Genomic DNA, 22,144 nt, shown 5'->3' on the forward strand with positions numbered 1-22,144 from the left:
ATTTCCGCTTACACGAACGCACCGATGCACGCCTCTTTCGAACAATTCGTTCGTATGCGCATCGACCCGCGTCAACGGGTCCTTACCTTCGAGTGCCCGTAAATTCGAGGTCGGGACCCGGTTGCGAGTTATATTTTTATAAATAAAATTACTTCCAAAGAGTATATTACTATAATCACCGAAATTCCTTTTGCTCAAGTGGAGCGGAAAGAATTCGCAAATGAAAACGATAAAAAAAAAAAAAAGAAGGGAAAAAGGGGTGCAACACGAGGACTTCCCAGGAGGTCACCCATCCTAGTACTACTCTCGCCCAAGCACGCTTAACTGCGGAGTTCTGATGGGATCCGGTGCATTAGTGCTGGTATGATCGCACCCGTTCATTCACCGTAACAATTTGTATACATGCGCATTGCCGACCAAAAAAAAACCCAGAGCATTCCAAAGCTCGTAAACTCGCAACCGAGACCCCTCTTTCGAGCCTTCTTCTTCCCAAATACTGTTTTTCACCCTCCCGGTATTGTCCCATTCCCAAAAGAGTCCGCCGTCTGTAAAAGCAAGGTGAACTCGCAACAAAAAAAAGACAAAATGTTTATGAAATCCGCGCAACACTTGGAAATCAAGAGGCCATCCATGCCAGGCACGCTTCCGCGGGGAGTTCCGACGGGTCCGGTGCAATTTCCGCTTACACGAACGCACCGATGCACGCCTCTTTCGAACAATTCGTTCGTATGCGCATCGACCCGCGTCAACGGGTCCTTACCTTCGAGTGCCCGTAAATTCGAGGTCGGGACCCGGTTGCGAGTTATATTTTTATAAATAAAATTACTTCCAAAGAGTATATTACTATAATCACCGAAATTCCTTTTGCTCAAGTGGAGCGGAAAGAATTCGCAAATGAAAACGATAAAAAAAAAAAAAAGAAGGGAAAAAGGGGTGCAACACGAGGACTTCCCAGGAGGTCACCCATCCTAGTACTACTCTCGCCCAAGCACGCTTAGCTGCGGAGTTCTGATGGGATCCGGTGCATTAGTGCTGGTATGATCGCACCCGTTCATTCACCGTAACAATTTGTATACATGCGCATTGCCGACCAAAAAAAAACCCAGAGCATTCCAAAGCTCGTAAACTCGCAACCGAGACCCCTCTTTCGAGCCTTCTTCTTCCCAAATACTGTTTTTCACCCTCCCGGTATTGTCCCATTCCCAAAAGAGTCCGCCGTCTGTAAAAGCAAGGTGAACTCGCAACAAAAAAAAGACAAAATGTTTATGAAATCCGCGCAACACTTGGAATTCAAGAGGCCATCCATGCCAGGCACGCTTCCGCGGGGAGTTCCGACGGGTCCGGTGCAATTTCCGCTTACACGAACGCACCGATGCACGCCTCTTTCGAACAATTCGTTCGTATGCGCATCGACCCGCGTCAACGGGTCCTTACCTTCGAGTGCCCGTAAATTCGAGGTCGGGACCCGGTTGCGAGTTATATTTTTATAAATAAAATTACTTCCAAAGAGTATATTACTATAATCACCGAAATTCCTTTTGCTCAAGTGGAGCGGAAAGAATTCGCAAATGAAAACGATAAAAAAAAAAAAAGAAGGGAAAAAGGGGTGCAACACGAGGACTTCCCAGGAGGTCACCCATCCTAGTACTACTCTCGCCCAAGCACGCTTAGCTGCGGAGTTCTGATGGGATCCGGTGCATTAGTGCTGGTATGATCGCACCCGTTCATTCACCGTAACAATTTGTATACATGCGCATTGCCGACCAAAAAAAAACCCAGAGCATTCCAAAGCTCGTAAACTCGCAACCGAGACCCCTCTTTCGAGCCTTCTTCTTCCCAAATACTGTTTTTCACCCTCCCGGTATTGTCCCATTCCCAAAAGAGTCCGCCGTCTGTAAAAGCAAGGTGAACTCGCAACAAAAAAAAGACAAAATGTTTATGAAATCCGCGCAACACTTGGAATTCAAGAGGCCATCCATGCCAGGCACGCTTCCGCGGGGAGTTCCGACGGGTCCGGTGCAATTTCCGCTTACACGAACGCACCGATGCACGCCTCTTTCGAACAATTCGTTCGTATGCGCATCGACCCGCGTCAACGGGTCCTTACCTTCGAGTGCCCGTAAATTCGAGGTCGGGACCCGGTTGCGAGTTATATTTTTATAAATAAAATTACTTCCAAAGAGTATATTACTATAATCACCGAAATTCCTTTTGCTCAAGTGGAGCGGAAAGAATTCGCAAATGAAAACGATAAAAAAAAAAAAAAGAAGGGAAAAAGGGGTGCAACACGAGGACTTCCCAGGAGGTCACCCATCCTAGTACTACTCTCGCCCAAGCACGCTTAGCTGCGGAGTTCTGATGGGATCCGGTGCATTAGTGCTGGTATGATCGCACCCGTTCATTCACCGTAACAATTTGTATACATGCGCATTGCCGACCAAAAAAAAACCCAGAGCATTCCAAAGCTCGTAAACTCGCAACCGAGACCCCTCTTTCGAGCCTTCTTCTTCCCAAATACTGTTTTTCACCCTCCCGGTATTGTCCCATTCCCAAAAGAGTCCGCCGTCTGTAAAAGCAAGGTGAACTCGCAACAAAAAAAAGACAAAATGTTTATGAAATCCGCGCAACACTTGGAATTCAAGAGGCCATCCATGCCAGGCACGCTTCCGCGGGGAGTTCCGACGGGTCCGGTGCAATTTCCGCTTACACGAACGCACCGATGCACGCCTCTTTCGAACAATTCGTTCGTATGCGCATCGACCCGCGTCAACGGGTCCTTACCTTCGAGTGCCCGTAAATTCGAGGTCGGGACCCGGTTGCGAGTTATATTTTTATAAATAAAATTACTTCCAAAGAGTATATTACTATAATCACCGAAATTCCTTTTGCTCAAGTGGAGCGGAAAGAATTCGCAAATGAAAACGATAAAAAAAAAAAAAAAGAAGGGAAAAAGGGGTGCAACACGAGGACTTCCCAGGAGGTCACCCATCCTAGTACTACTCTCGCCCAAGCACGCTTAGCTGCGGAGTTCTGATGGGATCCGGTGCATTAGTGCTGGTATGATCGCACCCGTTCATTCACCGTAACAATTTGTATACATGCGCATTGCCGACCAAAAAAAAACCCAGAGCATTCCAAAGCTCGTAAACTCGCAACCGAGACCCCTCTTTCGAGCCTTCTTCTTCCCAAATACTGTTTTTCACCCTCCCGGTATTGTCCCATTCCCAAAAGAGTCCGCCGTCTGTAAAAGCAAGGTGAACTCGCAACAAAAAAAAGACAAAATGTTTATGAAATCCGCGCAACACTTGGAATTCAAGAGGCCATCCATGCCAGGCACGCTTCCGCGGGGAGTTCCGATGGGTCCGGTGCAATTTCCGCTTACACGAACGCACCGATGCACGCCTCTTTCGAACAATTCGTTCGTATGCGCATCGACCCGCGTCAACGGGTCCTTACCTTCGAGTGCCCGTAAATTCGAGGTCGGGACCCGGTTGCGAGTTATATTTTTATAAATAAAATTACTTCCAAAGAGTATATTACTATAATCACCGAAATTCCTTTTGCTCAAGTGGAGCGGAAAGAATTCGCAAATGAAAACGATAAAAAAAAAAAAAAAGAAGGGAAAAAGGGGTGCAACACGAGGACTTCCCAGGAGGTCACCCATCCTAGTACTACTCTCGCCCAAGCACGCTTAGCTGCGGAGTTCTGATGGGATCCGGTGCATTAGTGCTGGTATGATCGCACCCGTTCATTCACCGTAACAATTTGTATACATGCGCATTGCCGACCAAAAAAAAACCCAGAGCATTCCAAAGCTCGTAAACTCGCAACCGAGACCCCTCTTTCGAGCCTTCTTCTTCCCAAATACTGTTTTTCACCCTCCCGGTATTGTCCCATTCCCAAAAGAGTCCGCCGTCTGTAAAAGCAAGGTGAACTCGCAACAAAAAAAAGACAAAATGTTTATGAAATCCGCGCAACACTTGGAATTCAAGAGGCCATCCATGCCAGGCACGCTTCCGCGGGGAGTTCCGACGGGTCCGGTGCAATTTCCGCTTACACGAACGCACCGATGCACGCCTCTTTCGAACAATTCGTTCGTATGCGCATCGACCCGCGTCAACGGGTCCTTACCTTCGAGTGCCCGTAAATTCGAGGTCGGGACCCGGTTGCGAGTTATATTTTTATAAATAAAATTACTTCCAAAGAGTATATTACTATAATCACCGAAATTCCTTTTGCTCAAGTGGAGCGGAAAGAATTCGCAAATGAAAACGATAAAAAAAAAAAAAAGAAGGGAAAAAGGGGTGCAACACGAGGACTTCCCAGGAGGTCACCCATCCTAGTACTACTCTCGCCCAAGCACGCTTAACTGCGGAGTTCTTATGGGATCCGGTGCATTAGTGCTGGTATGATCGCACCCGTTCATTCACCGTAACAATTTGTATACATGCGCATTGCCGACCAAAAAAAAACCCAGAGCATTCCAAAGCTCGTAAACTCGCAACCGAGACCCCTCTTTCGAGCCTTCTTCTTCCCAAATACTGTTTTTCACCCTCCCGGTATTGTCCCATTCCCAAAAGAGTCCGCCGTCTGTAAAAGCAAGGTGAACTCGCAACAAAAAAAAGACAAAATGTTTATGAAATCCGCGCAACACTTGGAATTCAAGAGGCCATCCATGCCAGGCACGCTTCCGCGGGGAGTTCCGACGGGTCCGGTGCAATTTCCGCTTACACGAACGCACCGATGCACGCCTCTTTCGAACAATTCGTTCGTATGCGCATCGACCCGCGTCAACGGGTCCTTACCTTCGAGTGCCCGTAAATTCGAGGTCGGGACCCGGTTGCGAGTTATATTTTTATAAATAAAATTACTTCCAAAGAGTATATTACTATAATCACCGAAATTCCTTTTGCTCAAGTGGAGCGGAAAGAATTCGCAAATGAAAACGATAAAAAAAAAAAAAAGAAGGGAAAAAGGGGTGCAACACGAGGACTTCCCAGGAGGTCACCCATCCTAGTACTACTCTCGCCCAAGCACGCTTAACTGCGGAGTTCTGATGGGATCCGGTGCATTAGTGCTGGTATGATCGCACCCGTTCATTCACCGTAACAATTTGTATACATGCGCATTGCCGACCAAAAAAAAACCCAGAGCATTCCAAAGCTCGTAAACTCGCAACCGAGACCCCTCTTTCGAGCCTTCTTCTTCCCAAATACTGTTTTTCACCCTCCCGGTATTGTCCCATTCCCAAAAGAGTCCGCCGTCTGTAAAAGCAAGGTGAACTCGCAACAAAAAAAAGACAAAATGTTTATGAAATCCGCGCAACACTTGGAATTCAAGAGGCCATCCATGCCAGGCACGCTTCCGCGGGGAGTTCCGACGGGTCCGGTGCAATTTCCGCTTACACGAACGCACCGATGCACGCCTCTTTCGAACAATTCGTTCGTATGCGCATCGACCCGCGTCAACGGGTCCTTACCTTCGAGTGCCCGTAAATTCGAGGTCGGGACCCGGTTGCGAGTTATATTTTTATAAATAAAATTACTTCCAAAGAGTATATTACTATAATCACCGAAATTCCTTTTGCTCAAGTGGAGCGGAAAGAATTCGCAAATGAAAACGATAAAAAAAAAAAAAAAGAAGGGAAAAAGGGGTGCAACACGAGGACTTCCCAGGAGGTCACCCATCCTAGTACTACTCTCGCCCAAGCACGCTTAACTGCGGAGTTCTGATGGGATCCGGTGCATTAGTGCTGGTATGATCGCACCCGTTCATTCACCGTAACAATTTGTATACATGCGCATTGCCGACCAAAAAAAAACCCAGAGCATTCCAAAGCTCGTAAACTCGCAACCGAGACCCCTCTTTCGAGCCTTCTTCTTCCCAAATACTGTTTTTCACCCTCCCGGTATTGTCCCATTCCCAAAAGAGTCCGCCGTCTGTAAAAGCAAGGTGAACTCGCAACAAAAAAAAGACAAAATGTTTATGAAATCCGCGCAACACTTGGAAATCAAGAGGCCATCCATGCCAGGCACGCTTTCGCGGGGAGTTCCGACGGGTCCGGTGCAATTTCCGCTTACACGAACGCACCGATGCACGCCTCTTTCGAACAATTCGTTCGTATGCGCATCGACCCGCGTCAACGGGTCCTTACCTTCGAGTGCCCGTAAATTCGAGGTCGGGACCCGGTTGCGAGTTATATTTTTATAAATAAAATTACTTCCAAAGAGTATATTACTATAATCACCGAAATTCCTTTTGCTCAAGTGGAGCGGAAAGAATTCGCAAATGAAAACGATAAAAAAAAAAAAAAGAAGGGAAAAAGGGGTGCAACACGAGGACTTCCCAGGAGGTCACCCATCCTAGTACTACTCTCGCCCAAGCACGCTTAGCTGCGGAGTTCTGATGGGATCCGGTGCATTAGTGCTGGTATGATCGCACCCGTTCATTCACCGTAACAATTTGTATACATGCGCATTGCCGACCAAAAAAAAACCCAGAGCATTCCAAAGCTCGTAAACTCGCAACCGAGACCCCTCTTTCGAGCCTTCTTCTTCCCAAATACTGTTTTTCACCCTCCCGGTATTGTCCCATTCCCAAAAGAGTCCGCCGTCTGTAAAAGCAAGGTGAACTCGCAACAAAAAAAAGACAAAATGTTTATGAAATCCGCGCAACACTTGGAATTCAAGAGGCCATCCATGCCAGGCACGCTTCCGCGGGGAGTTCCGACGGGTCCGGTGCAATTTCCGCTTACACGAACGCACCGATGCACGCCTCTTTCGAACAATTCGTTCGTATGCGCATCGACCCGCGTCAACGGGTCCTTACCTTCGAGTGCCCGTAAATTCGAGGTCGGGACCCGGTTGCGAGTTATATTTTTATAAATAAAATTACTTCCAAAGAGTATATTACTATAATCACCGAAATTCCTTTTGCTCAAGTGGAGCGGAAAGAATTCGCAAATGAAAACGATAAAAAAAAAAAAAAAGAAGGGAAAAAGGGGTGCAACACGAGGACTTCCCAGGAGGTCACCCATCCTAGTACTACTCTCGCCCAAGCACGCTTAACTGCGGAGTTCTGATGGGATCCGGTGCATTAGTGCTGGTATGATCGCACCCGTTCATTCACCGTAACAATTTGTATACATGCGCATTGCCGACCAAAAAAAAACCCAGAGCATTCCAAAGCTCGTAAACTCGCAACCGAGACCCCTCTTTCGAGCCTTCTTCTTCCCAAATACTGTTTTTCACCCTCCCGGTATTGTCCCATTCCCAAAAGAGTCCGCCGTCTGTAAAAGCAAGGTGAACTCGCAACAAAAAAAAGACAAAATGTTTATGAAATCCGCGCAACACTTGGAAATCAAGAGGCCATCCATGCCAGGCACGCTTCCGCGGGGAGTTCCGACGGGTCCGGTGCAATTTCCGCTTACACGAACGCACCGATGCACGCCTCTTTCGAACAATTCGTTCGTATGCGCATCGACCCGCGTCAACGGGTCCTTACCTTCGAGTGCCCGTAAATTCGAGGTCGGGACCCGGTTGCGAGTTATATTTTTATAAATAAAATTACTTCCAAAGAGTATATTACTATAATCACCGAAATTCCTTTTGCTCAAGTGGAGCGGAAAGAATTCGCAAATGAAAACGATAAAAAAAAAAAAAAGAAGGGAAAAAGGGGTGCAACACGAGGACTTCCCAGGAGGTCACCCATCCTAGTACTACTCTCGCCCAAGCACGCTTAGCTGCGGAGTTCTGATGGGATCCGGTGCATTAGTGCTGGTATGATCGCACCCGTTCATTCACCGTAACAATTTGTATACATGCGCATTGCCGACCAAAAAAAAACCCAGAGCATTCCAAAGCTCGTAAACTCGCAACCGAGACCCCTCTTTCGAGCCTTCTTCTTCCCAAATACTGTTTTTCACCCTCCCGGTATTGTCCCATTCCCAAAAGAGTCCGCCGTCTGTAAAAGCAAGGTGAACTCGCAACAAAAAAAAGACAAAATGTTTATGAAATCCGCGCAACACTTGGAATTCAAGAGGCCATCCATGCCAGGCACGCTTCCGCGGGGAGTTCCGACGGGTCCGGTGCAATTTCCGCTTACACGAACGCACCGATGCACGCCTCTTTCGAACAATTCGTTCGTATGCGCATCGACCCGCGTCAACGGGTCCTTACCTTCGAGTGCCCGTAAATTCGAGGTCGGGACCCGGTTGCGAGTTATATTTTTATAAATAAAATTACTTCCAAAGAGTATATTACTATAATCACCGAAATTCCTTTTGCTCAAGTGGAGCGGAAAGAATTCGCAAATGAAAACGATAAAAAAAAAAAAAAGAAGGGAAAAAGGGGTGCAACACGAGGACTTCCCAGGAGGTCACCCATCCTAGTACTACTCTCGCCCAAGCACGCTTAACTGCGGAGTTCTGATGGGATCCGGTGCATTAGTGCTGGTATGATCGCACCCGTTCATTCACCGTAACAATTTGTATACATGCGCATTGCCGACCAAAAAAAAACCCAGAGCATTCCAAAGCTCGTAAACTCGCAACCGAGACCCCTCTTTCGAGCCTTCTTCTTCCCAAATACTGTTTTTCACCCTCCCGGTATTGTCCCATTCCCAAAAGAGTCCGCCGTCTGTAAAAGCAAGGTGAACTCGCAACAAAAAAAAGACAAAATGTTTATGAAATCCGCGCAACACTTGGAATTCAAGAGGCCATCCATGCCAGGCACGCTTCCGCGGGGAGTTCCGACGGGTCCGGTGCAATTTCCGCTTACACGAACGCACCGATGCACGCCTCTTTCGAACAATTCGTTCGTATGCGCATCGACCCGCGTCAACGGGTCCTTACCTTCGAGTGCCCGTAAATTCGAGGTCGGGACCCGGTTGCGAGTTATATTTTTATAAATAAAATTACTTCCAAAGAGTATATTACTATAATCACCGAAATTCCTTTTGCTCAAGTGGAGCGGAAAGAATTCGCAAATGAAAACGATAAAAAAAAAAAAAAAGAAGGGAAAAAGGGGTGCAACACGAGGACTTCCCAGGAGGTCACCCATCCTAGTACTACTCTCGCCCAAGCACGCTTAACTGCGGAGTTCTGATGGGATCCGGTGCATTAGTGCTGGTATGATCGCACCCGTTCATTCACCGTAACAATTTGTATACATGCGCATTGCCGACCAAAAAAAAACCCAGAGCATTCCAAAGCTCGTAAACTCGCAACCGAGACCCCTCTTTCGAGCCTTCTTCTTCCCAAATACTGTTTTTCACCCTCCCGGTATTGTCCCATTCCCAAAAGAGTCCGCCGTCTGTAAAAGCAAGGTGAACTCGCAACAAAAAAAAGACAAAATGTTTATGAAATCCGCGCAACACTTGGAAATCAAGAGGCCATCCATGCCAGGCACGCTTTCGCGGGGAGTTCCGACGGGTCCGGTGCAATTTCCGCTTACACGAACGCACCGATGCACGCCTCTTTCGAACAATTCGTTCGTATGCGCATCGACCCGCGTCAACGGGTCCTTACCTTCGAGTGCCCGTAAATTCGAGGTCGGGACCCGGTTGCGAGTTATATTTTTATAAATAAAATTACTTCCAAAGAGTATATTACTATAATCACCGAAATTCCTTTTGCTCAAGTGGAGCGGAAAGAATTCGCAAATGAAAACGATAAAAAAAAAAAAAAGAAGGGAAAAAGGGGTGCAACACGAGGACTTCCCAGGAGGTCACCCATCCTAGTACTACTCTCGCCCAAGCACGCTTAGCTGCGGAGTTCTGATGGGATCCGGTGCATTAGTGCTGGTATGATCGCACCCGTTCATTCACCGTAACAATTTGTATACATGCGCATTGCCGACCAAAAAAAAACCCAGAGCATTCCAAAGCTCGTAAACTCGCAACCGAGACCCCTCTTTCGAGCCTTCTTCTTCCCAAATACTGTTTTTCACCCTCCCGGTATTGTCCCATTCCCAAAAGAGTCCGCCGTCTGTAAAAGCAAGGTGAACTCGCAACAAAAAAAAGACAAAATGTTTATGAAATCCGCGCAACACTTGGAATTCAAGAGGCCATCCATGCCAGGCACGCTTCCGCGGGGAGTTCCGACGGGTCCGGTGCAATTTCCGCTTACACGAACGCACCGATGCACGCCTCTTTCGAACAATTCGTTCGTATGCGCATCGACCCGCGTCAACGGGTCCTTACCTTCGAGTGCCCGTAAATTCGAGGTCGGGACCCGGTTGCGAGTTATATTTTTATAAATAAAATTACTTCCAAAGAGTATATTACTATAATCACCGAAATTCCTTTTGCTCAAGTGGAGCGGAAAGAATTCGCAAATGAAAACGATAAAAAAAAAAAAAAAGAAGGGAAAAAGGGGTGCAACACGAGGACTTCCCAGGAGGTCACCCATCCTAGTACTACTCTCGCCCAAGCACGCTTAACTGCGGAGTTCTGATGGGATCCGGTGCATTAGTGCTGGTATGATCGCACCCGTTCATTCACCGTAACAATTTGTATACATGCGCATTGCCGACCAAAAAAAAACCCAGAGCATTCCAAAGCTCGTAAACTCGCAACCGAGACCCCTCTTTCGAGCCTTCTTCTTCCCAAATACTGTTTTTCACCCTCCCGGTATTGTCCCATTCCCAAAAGAGTCCGCCGTCTGTAAAAGCAAGGTGAACTCGCAACAAAAAAAAGACAAAATGTTTATGAAATCCGCGCAACACTTGGAAATCAAGAGGCCATCCATGCCAGGCACGCTTCCGCGGGGAGTTCCGACGGGTCCGGTGCAATTTCCGCTTACACGAACGCACCGATGCACGCCTCTTTCGAACAATTCGTTCGTATGCGCATCGACCCGCGTCAACGGGTCCTTACCTTCGAGTGCCCGTAAATTCGAGGTCGGGACCCGGTTGCGAGTTATATTTTTATAAATAAAATTACTTCCAAAGAGTATATTACTATAATCACCGAAATTCCTTTTGCTCAAGTGGAGCGGAAAGAATTCGCAAATGAAAACGATAAAAAAAAAAAAAAGAAGGGAAAAAGGGGTGCAACACGAGGACTTCCCAGGAGGTCACCCATCCTAGTACTACTCTCGCCCAAGCACGCTTAGCTGCGGAGTTCTGATGGGATCCGGTGCATTAGTGCTGGTATGATCGCACCCGTTCATTCACCGTAACAATTTGTATACATGCGCATTGCCGACCAAAAAAAAACCCAGAGCATTCCAAAGCTCGTAAACTCGCAACCGAGACCCCTCTTTCGAGCCTTCTTCTTCCCAAATACTGTTTTTCACCCTCCCGGTATTGTCCCATTCCCAAAAGAGTCCGCCGTCTGTAAAAGCAAGGTGAACTCGCAACAAAAAAAAGACAAAATGTTTATGAAATCCGCGCAACACTTGGAATTCAAGAGGCCATCCATGCCAGGCACGCTTCCGCGGGGAGTTCCGACGGGTCCGGTGCAATTTCCGCTTACACGAACGCACCGATGCACGCCTCTTTCGAACAATTCGTTCGTATGCGCATCGACCCGCGTCAACGGGTCCTTACCTTCGAGTGCCCGTAAATTCGAGGTCGGGACCCGGTTGCGAGTTATATTTTTATAAATAAAATTACTTCCAAAGAGTATATTACTATAATCACCGAAATTCCTTTTGCTCAAGTGGAGCGGAAAGAATTCGCAAATGAAAACGATAAAAAAAAAAAAAAGAAGGGAAAAAGGGGTGCAACACGAGGACTTCCCAGGAGGTCACCCATCCTAGTACTACTCTCGCCCAAGCACGCTTAACTGCGGAGTTCTGATGGGATCCGGTGCATTAGTGCTGGTATGATCGCACCCGTTCATTCACCGTAACAATTTGTATACATGCGCATTGCCGACCAAAAAAAAACCCAGAGCATTCCAAAGCTCGTAAACTCGCAACCGAGACCCCTCTTTCGAGCCTTCTTCTTCCCAAATACTGTTTTTCACCCTCCCGGTATTGTCCCATTCCCAAAAGAGTCCGCCGTCTGTAAAAGCAAGGTGAACTCGCAACAAAAAAAAGACAAAATGTTTATGAAATCCGCGCAACACTTGGAATTCAAGAGGCCATCCATGCCAGGCACGCTTCCGCGGGGAGTTCCGACGGGTCCGGTGCAATTTCCGCTTACACGAACGCACCGATGCACGCCTCTTTCGAACAATTCGTTCGTATGCGCATCGACCCGCGTCAACGGGTCCTTACCTTCGAGTGCCCGTAAATTCGAGGTCGGGACCCGGTTGCGAGTTATATTTTTATAAATAAAATTACTTCCAAAGAGTATATTACTATAATCACCGAAATTCCTTTTGCTCAAGTGGAGCGGAAAGAATTCGCAAATGAAAACGATAAAAAAAAAAAAAAAGAAGGGAAAAAGGGGTGCAACACGAGGACTTCCCAGGAGGTCACCCATCCTAGTACTACTCTCGCCCAAGCACGCTTAACTGCGGAGTTCTGATGGGATCCGGTGCATTAGTGCTGGTATGATCGCACCCGTTCATTCACCGTAACAATTTGTATACATGCGCATTGCCGACCAAAAAAAAACCCAGAGCATTCCAAAGCTCGTAAACTCGCAACCGAGACCCCTCTTTCGAGCCTTCTTCTTCCCAAATACTGTTTTTCACCCTCCCGGTATTGTCCCATTCCCAAAAGAGTCCGCCGTCTGTAAAAGCAAGGTGAACTCGCAACAAAAAAAAGACAAAATGTTTATGAAATCCGCGCAACACTTGGAAATCAAGAGGCCATCCATGCCAGGCACGCTTTCGCGGGGAGTTCCGACGGGTCCGGTGCAATTTCCGCTTACACGAACGCACCGATGCACGCCTCTTTCGAACAATTCGTTCGTATGCGCATCGACCCGCGTCAACGGGTCCTTACCTTCGAGTGCCCGTAAATTCGAGGTCGGGACCCGGTTGCGAGTTATATTTTTATAAATAAAATTACTTCCAAAGAGTATATTACTATAATCACCGAAATTCCTTTTGCTCAAGTGGAGCGGAAAGAATTCGCAAATGAAAACGATAAAAAAAAAAAAAAGAAGGGAAAAAGGGGTGCAACACGAGGACTTCCCAGGAGGTCACCCATCCTAGTACTACTCTCGCCCAAGCACGCTTAGCTGCGGAGTTCTGATGGGATCCGGTGCATTAGTGCTGGTATGATCGCACCCGTTCATTCACCGTAACAATTTGTATACATGCGCATTGCCGACCAAAAAAAAACCCAGAGCATTCCAAAGCTCGTAAACTCGCAACCGAGACCCCTCTTTCGAGCCTTCTTCTTCCCAAATACTGTTTTTCACCCTCCCGGTATTGTCCCATTCCCAAAAGAGTCCGCCGTCTGTAAAAGCAAGGTGAACTCGCAACAAAAAAAAGACAAAATGTTTATGAAATCCGCGCAACACTTGGAATTCAAGAGGCCATCCATGCCAGGCACGCTTCCGCGGGGAGTTCCGACGGGTCCGGTGCAATTTCCGCTTACACGAACGCACCGATGCACGCCTCTTTCGAACAATTCGTTCGTATGCGCATCTACCCGCGTCAACGGGTCCTTACCTTCGAGTGCCCGTAAATTCGAGGTCGGGACCCGGTTGCGAGTTATATTTTTATAAATAAAATTACTTCCAAAGAGTATATTACTATAATCACCGAAATTCCTTTTGCTCAAGTGGAGCGGAAAGAATTCGCAAATGAAAACGATAAAAAAAAAAAAAAAGAAGGGAAAAAGGGGTGCAACACGAGGACTTCCCAGGAGGTCACCCATCCTAGTACTACTCTCGCCCAAGCACGCTTAACTGCGGAGTTCTGATGGGATCCGGTGCATTAGTGCTGGTATGATCGCACCCGTTCATTCACCGTAACAATTTGTATACATGCGCATTGCCGACCAAAAAAAAACCCAGAGCATTCCAAAGCTCGTAAACTCGCAACCGAGACCCCTCTTTCGAGCCTTCTTCTTCCCAAATACTGTTTTTCACCCTCCCGGTATTGTCCCATTCCCAAAAGAGTCTGCCGTCTGTAAAAGCAAGGTGAACTCGCAACAAAAAAAAGACAAAATGTTTATGAAATCCGCGCAACACTTGGAAATCAAGAGGCCATCCATGCCAGGCACGCTTCCGCGGGGAGTTCCGACGGGTCCGGTGCAATTTCCGCTTACACGAACGCACCGATGCACGCCTCTTTCGAACAATTCGTTCGTATGCGCATCGACCCGCGTCAACGGGTCCTTACCTTCGAGTGCCCGTAAATTCGAGGTCGGGACCCGGTTGCGAGTTATATTTTTATAAATAAAATTACTTCCAAAGAGTATATTACTATAATCACCGAAATTCCTTTTGCTCAAGTGGAGCGGAAAGAATTCGCAAATGAAAACGATAAAAAAAAAAGAAGGGAAAAAGGGGTGCAACACGAGGACTTCCCAGGAGGTCACCCATCCTAGTACTACTCTCGCCCAAGCACGCTTAACTGCGGAGTTCTGATGGGATCCGGTGCATTAGTGCTGGTATGATCGCACCCGTTCATTCACAGTAACAATTTGTATACATGCGCATTGCCGACCAAAAAAAAACCCAGAGCATTCCAAAGCTCGTAAACTCGCAACCGAGACCCCTCTTTCGAGCCTTCTTCTTCCCAAATACTGTTTTTCACCCTCCCGGTATTGTCCCATTCCCAAAAGAGTCCGCCGTCTGTAAAAGCAAGGTGAACTCGCAACAAAAAAAAGACAAAATGTTTATGAAATCCGCGCAACACTTGGAATTCAAGAGGCCATCCATGCCAGGCACGCTTCCGCGGGGAGTTCCGACGGGTCCGGTGCAATTTCCGCTTACACGAACGCACCGATGCACGCCTCTTTCGAACAATTCGTTCGTATGCGCATCGACCCGCGTCAACGGGTCCTTACCTTCGAGTGCCCGTAAATTCGAGGTCGGGACCCGGTTGCGAGTTATATTTTTATAAATAAAATTACTTCCAAAGAGTATATTACTATAATCACCGAAATTCCTTTTGCTCAAGTGGAGCGGAAAGAATTCGCAAATGAAAACGATAAAAAAAAAAAAAAAGAAGGGAAAAAGGGGTGCAACACGAGGACTTCCCAGGAGGTCACCCATCCTAGTACTACTCTCGCCCAAGCACGCTTAGCTGCGGAGTTCTGATGGGATCCGGTGCATTAGTGCTGGTATGATCGCACCCGTTCATTCACCGTAACAATTTGTATACATGCGCATTGCCGACCAAAAAAAAACCCAGAGCATTCCAAAGCTCGTAAACTCGCAACCGAGACCCCTCTTTCGAGCCTTCTTCTTCCCAAATACTGTTTTTCACCCTCCCGGTATTGTCCCATTCCCAAAAGAGTCCGCCGTCTGTAAAAGCAAGGTGAACTCGCAACAAAAAAAAGACAAAATGTTTATGAAATCCGCGCAACACTTGGAATTCAAGAGGCCATCCATGCCAGGCACGCTTCCGCGGGGAGTTCCGATGGGTCCGGTGCAATTTCCGCTTACACGAACGCACCGATGCACGCCTCTTTCGAACAATTCGTTCGTATGCGCATCGACCCGCGTCAACGGGTCCTTACCTTCGAGTGCCCGTAAATTCGAGGTCGGGACCCGGTTGCGAGTTATATTTTTATAAATAAAATTACTTCCAAAGAGTATATTACTATAATCACCGAAATTCCTTTTGCTCAAGTGGAGCGGAAAGAATTCGCAAATGAAAACGATAAAAAAAAAAAAAAAGAAGGGAAAAAGGGGTGCAACACGAGGACTTCCCAGGAGGTCACCCATCCTAGTACTACTCTCGCCCAAGCACGCTTAGCTGCGGAGTTCTGATGGGATCCGGTGCATTAGTGCTGGTATGATCGCACCCGTTCATTCACCGTAACAATTTGTATACATGCGCATTGCCGACCAAAAAAAAACCCAGAGCATTCCAAAGCTCGTAAACTCGCAACCGAGACCCCTCTTTCGAGCCTTCTTCTTCCCAAATACTGTTTTTCACCCTCCCGGTATTGTCCCATTCCCAAAAGAGTCCGCCGTCTGTAAAAGCAAGGTGAACTCGCAACAAAAAAAAGACAAAATGTTTATGAAATCCGCGCAACACTTGGAATTCAAGAGGCCATCCATGCCAGGCACGCTTCCGCGGGGAGTTCCGACGGGTCCGGTGCAATTTCCGCTTACACGAACGCACCGATGCACGCCTCTTTCGAACAATTCGTTCGTATGCGCATCGACCCGCGTCAACGGGTCCTTACCTTCGAGTGCCCGTAAATTCGAGGTCGGGACCCGGTTGCGAGTTATATTTTTATAAATAAAATTACTTCCAAAGAGTATATTACTATAATCACCGAAATTCCTTTTGCTCAAGTGGAGCGGAAAGAATTCGCAAATGAAAACGATAAAAAAAAAAAAAAAGAAGGGAAAAAGGGGTGCAACACGAGGACTTCCCAGGAGGTCACCCATCCTAGTACTACTCTCGCCCAAGCACGCTTAACTGCGGAGTTCTGATGGGATCCGGTGCATTAGTGCTGGTATGATCGCACCCGTTCATTCACCGTAACAATTTGTATACATGCGCATTGCCGACCAAAAAAAAACCCAGAGCATTCCAAAGCTCGTAAACTCGCAACCGAGACCCCTCTTTCGAGCCTTCTTCTTCCCAAATACTGTTTTTCACCCTCCCGGTATTGTCCCATTCCCAAAAGAGTCCGCCGTCTGTAAAAGCAAGGTGAACTCGCAACAAAAAAAAGACAAAATGTTTATGAAATCCGCGCAACACTTGGAAATCAAGAGGCCATCCATGCCAGGCACGCTTTCGCGGGGAGTTCCGACGGGTCCGGTGCAATTTCCGCTTACACGAACGCACCGATGCACGCCTCTTTCGAACAATTCGTTCGTATGCGCATCGACCCGCGTCAACGGGTCCTTACCTTCGAGTGCCCGTAAATTCGAGGTCGGGACCCGGTTGCGAGTTATATTTTTATAAATAAAATTACTTCCAAAGAGTATATTACTATAATCACCGAAATTCCTTTTGCTCAAGTGGAGCGGAAAGAATTCGCAAATGAAAACGATAAAAAAAAAAAAAAGAAGGGAAAAAGGGGTGCAACACGAGGACTTCCCAGGAGGTCACCCATCCTAGTACTACTCTCGCCCAAGCACGCTTAGCTGCGGAGTTCTGATGGGATCCGGTGCATTAGTGCTGGTATGATCGCACCCGTTCATTCACCGTAACAATTTGTATACATGCGCATTGCCGACCAAAAAAAAACCCAGAGCATTCCAAAGCTCGTAAACTCGCAACCGAGACCCCTCTTTCGAGCCTTCTTCTTCCCAAATACTGTTTTTCACCCTCCCGGTATTGTCCCATTCCCAAAAGAGTCCGCCGTCTGTAAAAGCAAGGTGAACTCGCAACAAAAAAAAGACAAAATGTTTATGAAATCCGCGCAACACTTGGAATTCAAGAGGCCATCCATGCCAGGCACGCTTCCGCGGGGAGTTCCGACGGGTCCGGTGCAATTTCCGCTTACACGAACGCACCGATGCACGCCTCTTTCGAACAATTCGTTCGTATGCGCATCTACCCGCGTCAACGGGTCCTTACCTTCGAGTGCCCGTAAATTCGAGGTCGGGACCCGGTTGCGAGTTATATTTTTATAAATAAAATTACTTCCAAAGAGTATATTACTATAATCACCGAAATTCCTTTTGCTCAAGTGGAGCGGAAAGAATTCGCAAATGAAAACGATAAAAAAAAAAAAAAAGAAGGGAAAAAGGGGTGCAACACGAGGACTTCCCAGGAGGTCACCCATCCTAGTACTACTCTCGCCCAAGCACGCTTAACTGCGGAGTTCTGATGGGATCCGGTGCATTAGTGCTGGTATGATCGCACCCGTTCATTCACCGTAACAATTTGTATACATGCGCATTGCCGACCAAAAAAAAACCCAGAGCATTCCAAAGCTCGTAAACTCGCAACCGAGACCCCTCTTTCGAGCCTTCTTCTTCCCAAATACTGTTTTTCACCCTCCCGGTATTGTCCCATTCCCAAAAGAGTCTGCCGTCTGTAAAAGCAAGGTGAACTCGCAACAAAAAAAAGACAAAATGTTTATGAAATCCGCGCAACACTTGGAAATCAAGAGGCCATCCATGCCAGGCACGCTTCCGCGGGGAGTTCCGACGGGTCCGGTGCAATTTCCGCTTACACGAACGCACCGATGCACGCCTCTTTCGAACAATTCGTTCGTATGCGCATCGACCCGCGTCAACGGGTCCTTACCTTCGAGTGCCCGTAAATTCGAGGTCGGGACCCGGTTGCGAGTTATATTTTTATAAATAAAATTACTTCCAAAGAGTATATTACTATAATCACCGAAATTCCTTTTGCTCAAGTGGAGCGGAAAGAATTCGCAAATGAAAACGATAAAAAAAAAAGAAGGGAAAAAGGGGTGCAACACGAGGACTTCCCAGGAGGTCACCCATCCTAGTACTACTCTCGCCCAAGCACGCTTAACTGCGGAGTTCTGATGGGATCCGGTGCATTAGTGCTGGTATGATCGCACCCGTTCATTCACAGTAACAATTTGTATACATGCGCATTGCCGACCAAAAAAAAACCCAGAGCATTCCAAAGCTCGTAAACTCGCAACCGAGACCCCTCTTTCGAGCCTTCTTCTTCCCAAATACTGTTTTTCACCCTCCCGGTATTGTCCCATTCCCAAAAGAGTCCGCCGTCTGTAAAAGCAAGGTGAACTCGCAACAAAAAAAAGACAAAATGTTTATGAAATCCGCGCAACACTTGGAATTCAAGAGGCCATCCATGCCAGGCACGCTTCCGCGGGGAGTTCCGACGGGTCCGGTGCAATTTCCGCTTACACGAACGCACCGATGCACGCCTCTTTCGAACAATTCGTTCGTATGCGCATCGACCCGCGTCAACGGGTCCTTACCTTCGAGTGCCCGTAAATTCGAGGTCGGGACCCGGTTGCGAGTTATATTTTTATAAATAAAATTACTTCCAAAGAGTATATTACTATAATCACCGAAATTCCTTTTGCTCAAGTGGAGCGGAAAGAATTCGCAAATGAAAACGATAAAAAAAAAAAAAAAGAAGGGAAAAAGGGGTGCAACACGAGGACTTCCCAGGAGGTCACCCATCCTAGTACTACTCTCGCCCAAGCACGCTTAGCTGCGGAGTTCTGATGGGATCCGGTGCATTAGTGCTGGTATGATCGCACCCGTTCATTCACCGTAACAATTTGTATACATGCGCATTGCCGACCAAAAAAAAACCCAGAGCATTCCAAAGCTCGTAAACTCGCAACCGAGACCCCTCTTTCGAGCCTTCTTCTTCCCAAATACTGTTTTTCACCCTCCCGGTATTGTCCCATTCCCAAAAGAGTCCGCCGTCTGTAAAAGCAAGGTGAACTCGCAACAAAAAAAAGACAAAATGTTTATGAAATCCGCGCAACACTTGGAATTCAAGAGGCCATCCATGCCAGGCACGCTTCCGCGGGGAGTTCCGACGGGTCCGGTGCAATTTCCGCTTACACGAACGCACCGATGCACGCCTCTTTCGAACAATTCGTTCGTATGCGCATCGACCCGCGTCAACGGGTCCTTACCTTCGAGTGCCCGTAAATTCGAGGTCGGGACCCGGTTGCGAGTTATATTTTTATAAATAAAATTACTTCCAAAGAGTATATTACTATAATCACCGAAATTCCTTTTGCTCAAGTGGAGCGGAAAGAATTCGCAAATGAAAACGATAAAAAAAAAAAAAAGAAGGGAAAAAGGGGTGCAACACGAGGACTTCCCAGGAGGTCACCCATCCTAGTACTACTCTCGCCCAAGCACGCTTAACTGCGGAGTTCTGATGGGATCCGGTGCATTAGTGCTGGTATGATCGCACCCGTTCATTCACCGTAACAATTTGTATACATGCGCATTGCCGACCAAAAAAAAACCCAGAGCATTCCAAAGCTCGTAAACTCGCAACCGAGACCCCTCTTTCGAGCCTTCTTCTTCCCAAATACTGTTTTTCACCCTCCCGGTATTGTCCCATTCCCAAAAGAGTCCGCCGTCTGTAAAAGCAAGGTGAACTCGCAACAAAAAAAAGACAAAATGTTTATGAAATCCGCGCAACACTTGGAATTCAAGAGGCCATCCATGCCAGGCACGCTTCCGCGGGGAGTTCCGACGGGTCCGGTGCAATTTCCGCTTACACGAACGCACCGATGCACGCCTCTTTCGAACAATTCGTTCGTATGCGCATCGACCCGCGTCAACGGGTCCTTACCTTCGAGTGCCCGTAAATTCGAGGTCGGGACCCGGTTGCGAGTTATATTTTTATAAATAAAATTACTTCCAAAGAGTATATTACTATAATCACCGAAATTCCTTTTGCTCAAGTGGAGCGGAAAGAATTCGCAAATGAAAACGATAAAAAAAAAAAAAAAGAAGGGAAAAAGGGGTGCAACACGAGGACTTCCCAGGAGGTCACCCATCCTAGTACTACTCTCGCCCAAGCACGCTTAACTGCGGAGTTCTGATGGGATCCGGTGCATTAGTGCTGGTATGATCGCACCCGTTCATTCACCGTAACAATTTGTATACATGCGCATTGCCGACCAAAAAAAAACCCAGAGCATTCCAAAGCTCGTAAACTCGCAACCGAGACCCCTCTTTCGAGCCTTCTTCTTCCCAAATACTGTTTTTCACCCTCCCGGTATTGTCCCATTCCCAAAAGAGTCCGCCGTCTGTAAAAGCAAGGTGAACTCGCAACAAAAAAAAGACAAAATGTTTATGAAATCCGCGCAACACTTGGAAATCAAGAGGCCATCCATGCCAGGCACGCTTCCGCGGGGAGTTCCGACGGGTCCGGTGCAATTTCCGCTTACACGAACGCACCGATGCACGCCTCTTTCGAACAATTCGTTCGTATGCGCATCGACCCGCGTCAACGGGTCCTTACCTTCGAGTGCCCGTAAATTCGAGGTCGGGACCCGGTTGCGAGTTATATTTTTATAAATAAAATTACTTCCAAAGAGTATATTACTATAATCACCGAAATTCCTTTTGCTCAAGTGGAGCGGAAAGAATTCGCAAATGAAAACGATAAAAAAAAAAAAAAGAAGGGAAAAAGGGGTGCAACACGAGGACTTCCCAGGAGGTCACCCATCCTAGTACTACTCTCGCCCAAGCACGCTTAGCTGCGGAGTTCTGATGGGATCCGGTGCATTAGTGCTGGTATGATCGCACCCGTTCATTCACCGTAACAATTTGTATACATGCGCATTGCCGACCAAAAAAAAACCCAGAGCATTCCAAAGCTCGTAAACTCGCAACCGAGACCCCTCTTTCGAGCCTTCTTCTTCCCAAATACTGTTTTTCACCCTCCCGGTATTGTCCCATTCCCAAAAGAGTCCGCCGTCTGTAAAAGCAAGGTGAACTCGCAACAAAAAAAAGACAAAATGTTTATGAAATCCGCGCAACACTTGGAATTCAAGAGGCCATCCATGCCAGGCACGCTTCCGCGGGGAGTTCCGACGGGTCCGGTGCAATTTCCGCTTACACGAACGCACCGATGCACGCCTCTTTCGAACAATTCGTTCGTATGCGCATCGACCCGCGTCAACGGGTCCTTACCTTCGAGTGCCCGTAAATTCGAGGTCGGGACCCGGTTGCGAGTTATATTTTTATAAATAAAATTACTTCCAAAGAGTATATTACTATAATCACCGAAATTCCTTTTGCTCAAGTGGAGCGGAAAGAATTCGCAAATGAAAACGATAAAAAAAAAAAAAAAGAAGGGAAAAAGGGGTGCAACACGAGGACTTCCCAGGAGGTCACCCATCCTAGTACTACTCTCGCCCAAGCACGCTTAACTGCGGAGTTCTGATGGGATCCGGTGCATTAGTGCTGGTATGATCGCACCCGTTCATTCACCGTAACAATTTGTATACATGCGCATTGCCGACCAAAAAAAAACCCAGAGCATTCCAAAGCTCGTAAACTCGCAACCGAGACCCCTCTTTCGAGCCTTCTTCTTCCCAAATACTGTTTTTCACCCTCCCGGTATTGTCCCATTCCCAAAAGAGTCCGCCGTCTGTAAAAGCAAGGTGAACTCGCAA

At 47.3% G+C, this 22,144-nt stretch overlaps 33 non-coding genes across 33 annotated transcripts; all 33 read right to left on the reverse strand.

The window, feature by feature from the left end:
- Nucleotides 1–256: 256 nt before the first annotated feature.
- LOC130816816 (5S ribosomal RNA) lies at nucleotides 257–375 on the reverse strand. Its single transcript, XR_009043352.1, has one exon. It is a non-coding gene; the product is annotated as a 5S ribosomal RNA (ribosomal RNA).
- A 555-nt stretch (nucleotides 376–930) lies between these two features.
- LOC130816277 (5S ribosomal RNA) lies at nucleotides 931–1,049 on the reverse strand. Its single transcript, XR_009042820.1, has one exon. It is a non-coding gene; the product is annotated as a 5S ribosomal RNA (ribosomal RNA).
- A 554-nt stretch (nucleotides 1,050–1,603) lies between these two features.
- Nucleotides 1,604–1,722, reverse strand: LOC130816278 (5S ribosomal RNA). The gene has a single exon (XR_009042821.1). It is a non-coding gene; the product is annotated as a 5S ribosomal RNA (ribosomal RNA).
- Nucleotides 1,723–2,277: 555 nt separating this feature from the next.
- Nucleotides 2,278–2,396, reverse strand: LOC130816279 (5S ribosomal RNA). The gene has a single exon (XR_009042822.1). It is a non-coding gene; the product is annotated as a 5S ribosomal RNA (ribosomal RNA).
- A 556-nt stretch (nucleotides 2,397–2,952) lies between these two features.
- Nucleotides 2,953–3,071, reverse strand: LOC130816280 (5S ribosomal RNA). The gene has a single exon (XR_009042823.1). It is a non-coding gene; the product is annotated as a 5S ribosomal RNA (ribosomal RNA).
- A 556-nt stretch (nucleotides 3,072–3,627) lies between these two features.
- Nucleotides 3,628–3,746, reverse strand: LOC130816281 (5S ribosomal RNA). The gene has a single exon (XR_009042824.1). It is a non-coding gene; the product is annotated as a 5S ribosomal RNA (ribosomal RNA).
- Nucleotides 3,747–4,301: 555 nt separating this feature from the next.
- Nucleotides 4,302–4,420, reverse strand: LOC130816348 (5S ribosomal RNA). The gene has a single exon (XR_009042888.1). It is a non-coding gene; the product is annotated as a 5S ribosomal RNA (ribosomal RNA).
- A 555-nt stretch (nucleotides 4,421–4,975) lies between these two features.
- Nucleotides 4,976–5,094, reverse strand: LOC130816818 (5S ribosomal RNA). The gene has a single exon (XR_009043354.1). It is a non-coding gene; the product is annotated as a 5S ribosomal RNA (ribosomal RNA).
- Nucleotides 5,095–5,650: 556 nt separating this feature from the next.
- LOC130816819 (5S ribosomal RNA) lies at nucleotides 5,651–5,769 on the reverse strand. Its single transcript, XR_009043355.1, has one exon. It is a non-coding gene; the product is annotated as a 5S ribosomal RNA (ribosomal RNA).
- A 555-nt stretch (nucleotides 5,770–6,324) lies between these two features.
- On the reverse strand, nucleotides 6,325–6,443 carry LOC130816282 (5S ribosomal RNA). Its single transcript, XR_009042825.1, has one exon. It is a non-coding gene; the product is annotated as a 5S ribosomal RNA (ribosomal RNA).
- Nucleotides 6,444–6,999: 556 nt separating this feature from the next.
- LOC130816820 (5S ribosomal RNA) lies at nucleotides 7,000–7,118 on the reverse strand. Its single transcript, XR_009043356.1, has one exon. It is a non-coding gene; the product is annotated as a 5S ribosomal RNA (ribosomal RNA).
- Nucleotides 7,119–7,673: 555 nt separating this feature from the next.
- On the reverse strand, nucleotides 7,674–7,792 carry LOC130816283 (5S ribosomal RNA). The gene has a single exon (XR_009042826.1). It is a non-coding gene; the product is annotated as a 5S ribosomal RNA (ribosomal RNA).
- Nucleotides 7,793–8,347: 555 nt separating this feature from the next.
- Nucleotides 8,348–8,466, reverse strand: LOC130816821 (5S ribosomal RNA). Its single transcript, XR_009043357.1, has one exon. It is a non-coding gene; the product is annotated as a 5S ribosomal RNA (ribosomal RNA).
- A 556-nt stretch (nucleotides 8,467–9,022) lies between these two features.
- On the reverse strand, nucleotides 9,023–9,141 carry LOC130816822 (5S ribosomal RNA). The gene has a single exon (XR_009043358.1). It is a non-coding gene; the product is annotated as a 5S ribosomal RNA (ribosomal RNA).
- Nucleotides 9,142–9,696: 555 nt separating this feature from the next.
- Nucleotides 9,697–9,815, reverse strand: LOC130816284 (5S ribosomal RNA). The gene has a single exon (XR_009042827.1). It is a non-coding gene; the product is annotated as a 5S ribosomal RNA (ribosomal RNA).
- Nucleotides 9,816–10,371: 556 nt separating this feature from the next.
- On the reverse strand, nucleotides 10,372–10,490 carry LOC130816823 (5S ribosomal RNA). Its single transcript, XR_009043359.1, has one exon. It is a non-coding gene; the product is annotated as a 5S ribosomal RNA (ribosomal RNA).
- A 555-nt stretch (nucleotides 10,491–11,045) lies between these two features.
- On the reverse strand, nucleotides 11,046–11,164 carry LOC130816285 (5S ribosomal RNA). The gene has a single exon (XR_009042828.1). It is a non-coding gene; the product is annotated as a 5S ribosomal RNA (ribosomal RNA).
- Nucleotides 11,165–11,719: 555 nt separating this feature from the next.
- On the reverse strand, nucleotides 11,720–11,838 carry LOC130816824 (5S ribosomal RNA). The gene has a single exon (XR_009043360.1). It is a non-coding gene; the product is annotated as a 5S ribosomal RNA (ribosomal RNA).
- Nucleotides 11,839–12,394: 556 nt separating this feature from the next.
- LOC130816825 (5S ribosomal RNA) lies at nucleotides 12,395–12,513 on the reverse strand. Its single transcript, XR_009043361.1, has one exon. It is a non-coding gene; the product is annotated as a 5S ribosomal RNA (ribosomal RNA).
- Nucleotides 12,514–13,068: 555 nt separating this feature from the next.
- Nucleotides 13,069–13,187, reverse strand: LOC130816287 (5S ribosomal RNA). The gene has a single exon (XR_009042830.1). It is a non-coding gene; the product is annotated as a 5S ribosomal RNA (ribosomal RNA).
- Nucleotides 13,188–13,743: 556 nt separating this feature from the next.
- LOC130816826 (5S ribosomal RNA) lies at nucleotides 13,744–13,862 on the reverse strand. The gene has a single exon (XR_009043362.1). It is a non-coding gene; the product is annotated as a 5S ribosomal RNA (ribosomal RNA).
- A 551-nt stretch (nucleotides 13,863–14,413) lies between these two features.
- LOC130816827 (5S ribosomal RNA) lies at nucleotides 14,414–14,532 on the reverse strand. The gene has a single exon (XR_009043363.1). It is a non-coding gene; the product is annotated as a 5S ribosomal RNA (ribosomal RNA).
- A 556-nt stretch (nucleotides 14,533–15,088) lies between these two features.
- On the reverse strand, nucleotides 15,089–15,207 carry LOC130816288 (5S ribosomal RNA). The gene has a single exon (XR_009042831.1). It is a non-coding gene; the product is annotated as a 5S ribosomal RNA (ribosomal RNA).
- A 556-nt stretch (nucleotides 15,208–15,763) lies between these two features.
- On the reverse strand, nucleotides 15,764–15,882 carry LOC130816289 (5S ribosomal RNA). Its single transcript, XR_009042832.1, has one exon. It is a non-coding gene; the product is annotated as a 5S ribosomal RNA (ribosomal RNA).
- Nucleotides 15,883–16,438: 556 nt separating this feature from the next.
- LOC130816829 (5S ribosomal RNA) lies at nucleotides 16,439–16,557 on the reverse strand. The gene has a single exon (XR_009043365.1). It is a non-coding gene; the product is annotated as a 5S ribosomal RNA (ribosomal RNA).
- A 555-nt stretch (nucleotides 16,558–17,112) lies between these two features.
- LOC130816290 (5S ribosomal RNA) lies at nucleotides 17,113–17,231 on the reverse strand. The gene has a single exon (XR_009042833.1). It is a non-coding gene; the product is annotated as a 5S ribosomal RNA (ribosomal RNA).
- Nucleotides 17,232–17,787: 556 nt separating this feature from the next.
- LOC130816830 (5S ribosomal RNA) lies at nucleotides 17,788–17,906 on the reverse strand. The gene has a single exon (XR_009043366.1). It is a non-coding gene; the product is annotated as a 5S ribosomal RNA (ribosomal RNA).
- Nucleotides 17,907–18,457: 551 nt separating this feature from the next.
- LOC130816831 (5S ribosomal RNA) lies at nucleotides 18,458–18,576 on the reverse strand. Its single transcript, XR_009043367.1, has one exon. It is a non-coding gene; the product is annotated as a 5S ribosomal RNA (ribosomal RNA).
- Nucleotides 18,577–19,132: 556 nt separating this feature from the next.
- LOC130816291 (5S ribosomal RNA) lies at nucleotides 19,133–19,251 on the reverse strand. The gene has a single exon (XR_009042834.1). It is a non-coding gene; the product is annotated as a 5S ribosomal RNA (ribosomal RNA).
- A 555-nt stretch (nucleotides 19,252–19,806) lies between these two features.
- On the reverse strand, nucleotides 19,807–19,925 carry LOC130816832 (5S ribosomal RNA). The gene has a single exon (XR_009043368.1). It is a non-coding gene; the product is annotated as a 5S ribosomal RNA (ribosomal RNA).
- A 556-nt stretch (nucleotides 19,926–20,481) lies between these two features.
- LOC130816833 (5S ribosomal RNA) lies at nucleotides 20,482–20,600 on the reverse strand. Its single transcript, XR_009043369.1, has one exon. It is a non-coding gene; the product is annotated as a 5S ribosomal RNA (ribosomal RNA).
- Nucleotides 20,601–21,155: 555 nt separating this feature from the next.
- LOC130816293 (5S ribosomal RNA) lies at nucleotides 21,156–21,274 on the reverse strand. The gene has a single exon (XR_009042835.1). It is a non-coding gene; the product is annotated as a 5S ribosomal RNA (ribosomal RNA).
- A 556-nt stretch (nucleotides 21,275–21,830) lies between these two features.
- LOC130816835 (5S ribosomal RNA) lies at nucleotides 21,831–21,949 on the reverse strand. Its single transcript, XR_009043371.1, has one exon. It is a non-coding gene; the product is annotated as a 5S ribosomal RNA (ribosomal RNA).
- Between the last annotated feature and the right edge of the window lie 195 nt (nucleotides 21,950–22,144).

Source organism: Amaranthus tricolor, chromosome 6, assembly GCF_026212465.1.
Source record: "Amaranthus tricolor cultivar Red isolate AtriRed21 chromosome 6, ASM2621246v1, whole genome shotgun sequence".
Classification (NCBI taxonomy): Eukaryota; Viridiplantae; Streptophyta; class Magnoliopsida; order Caryophyllales; family Amaranthaceae; genus Amaranthus; species Amaranthus tricolor.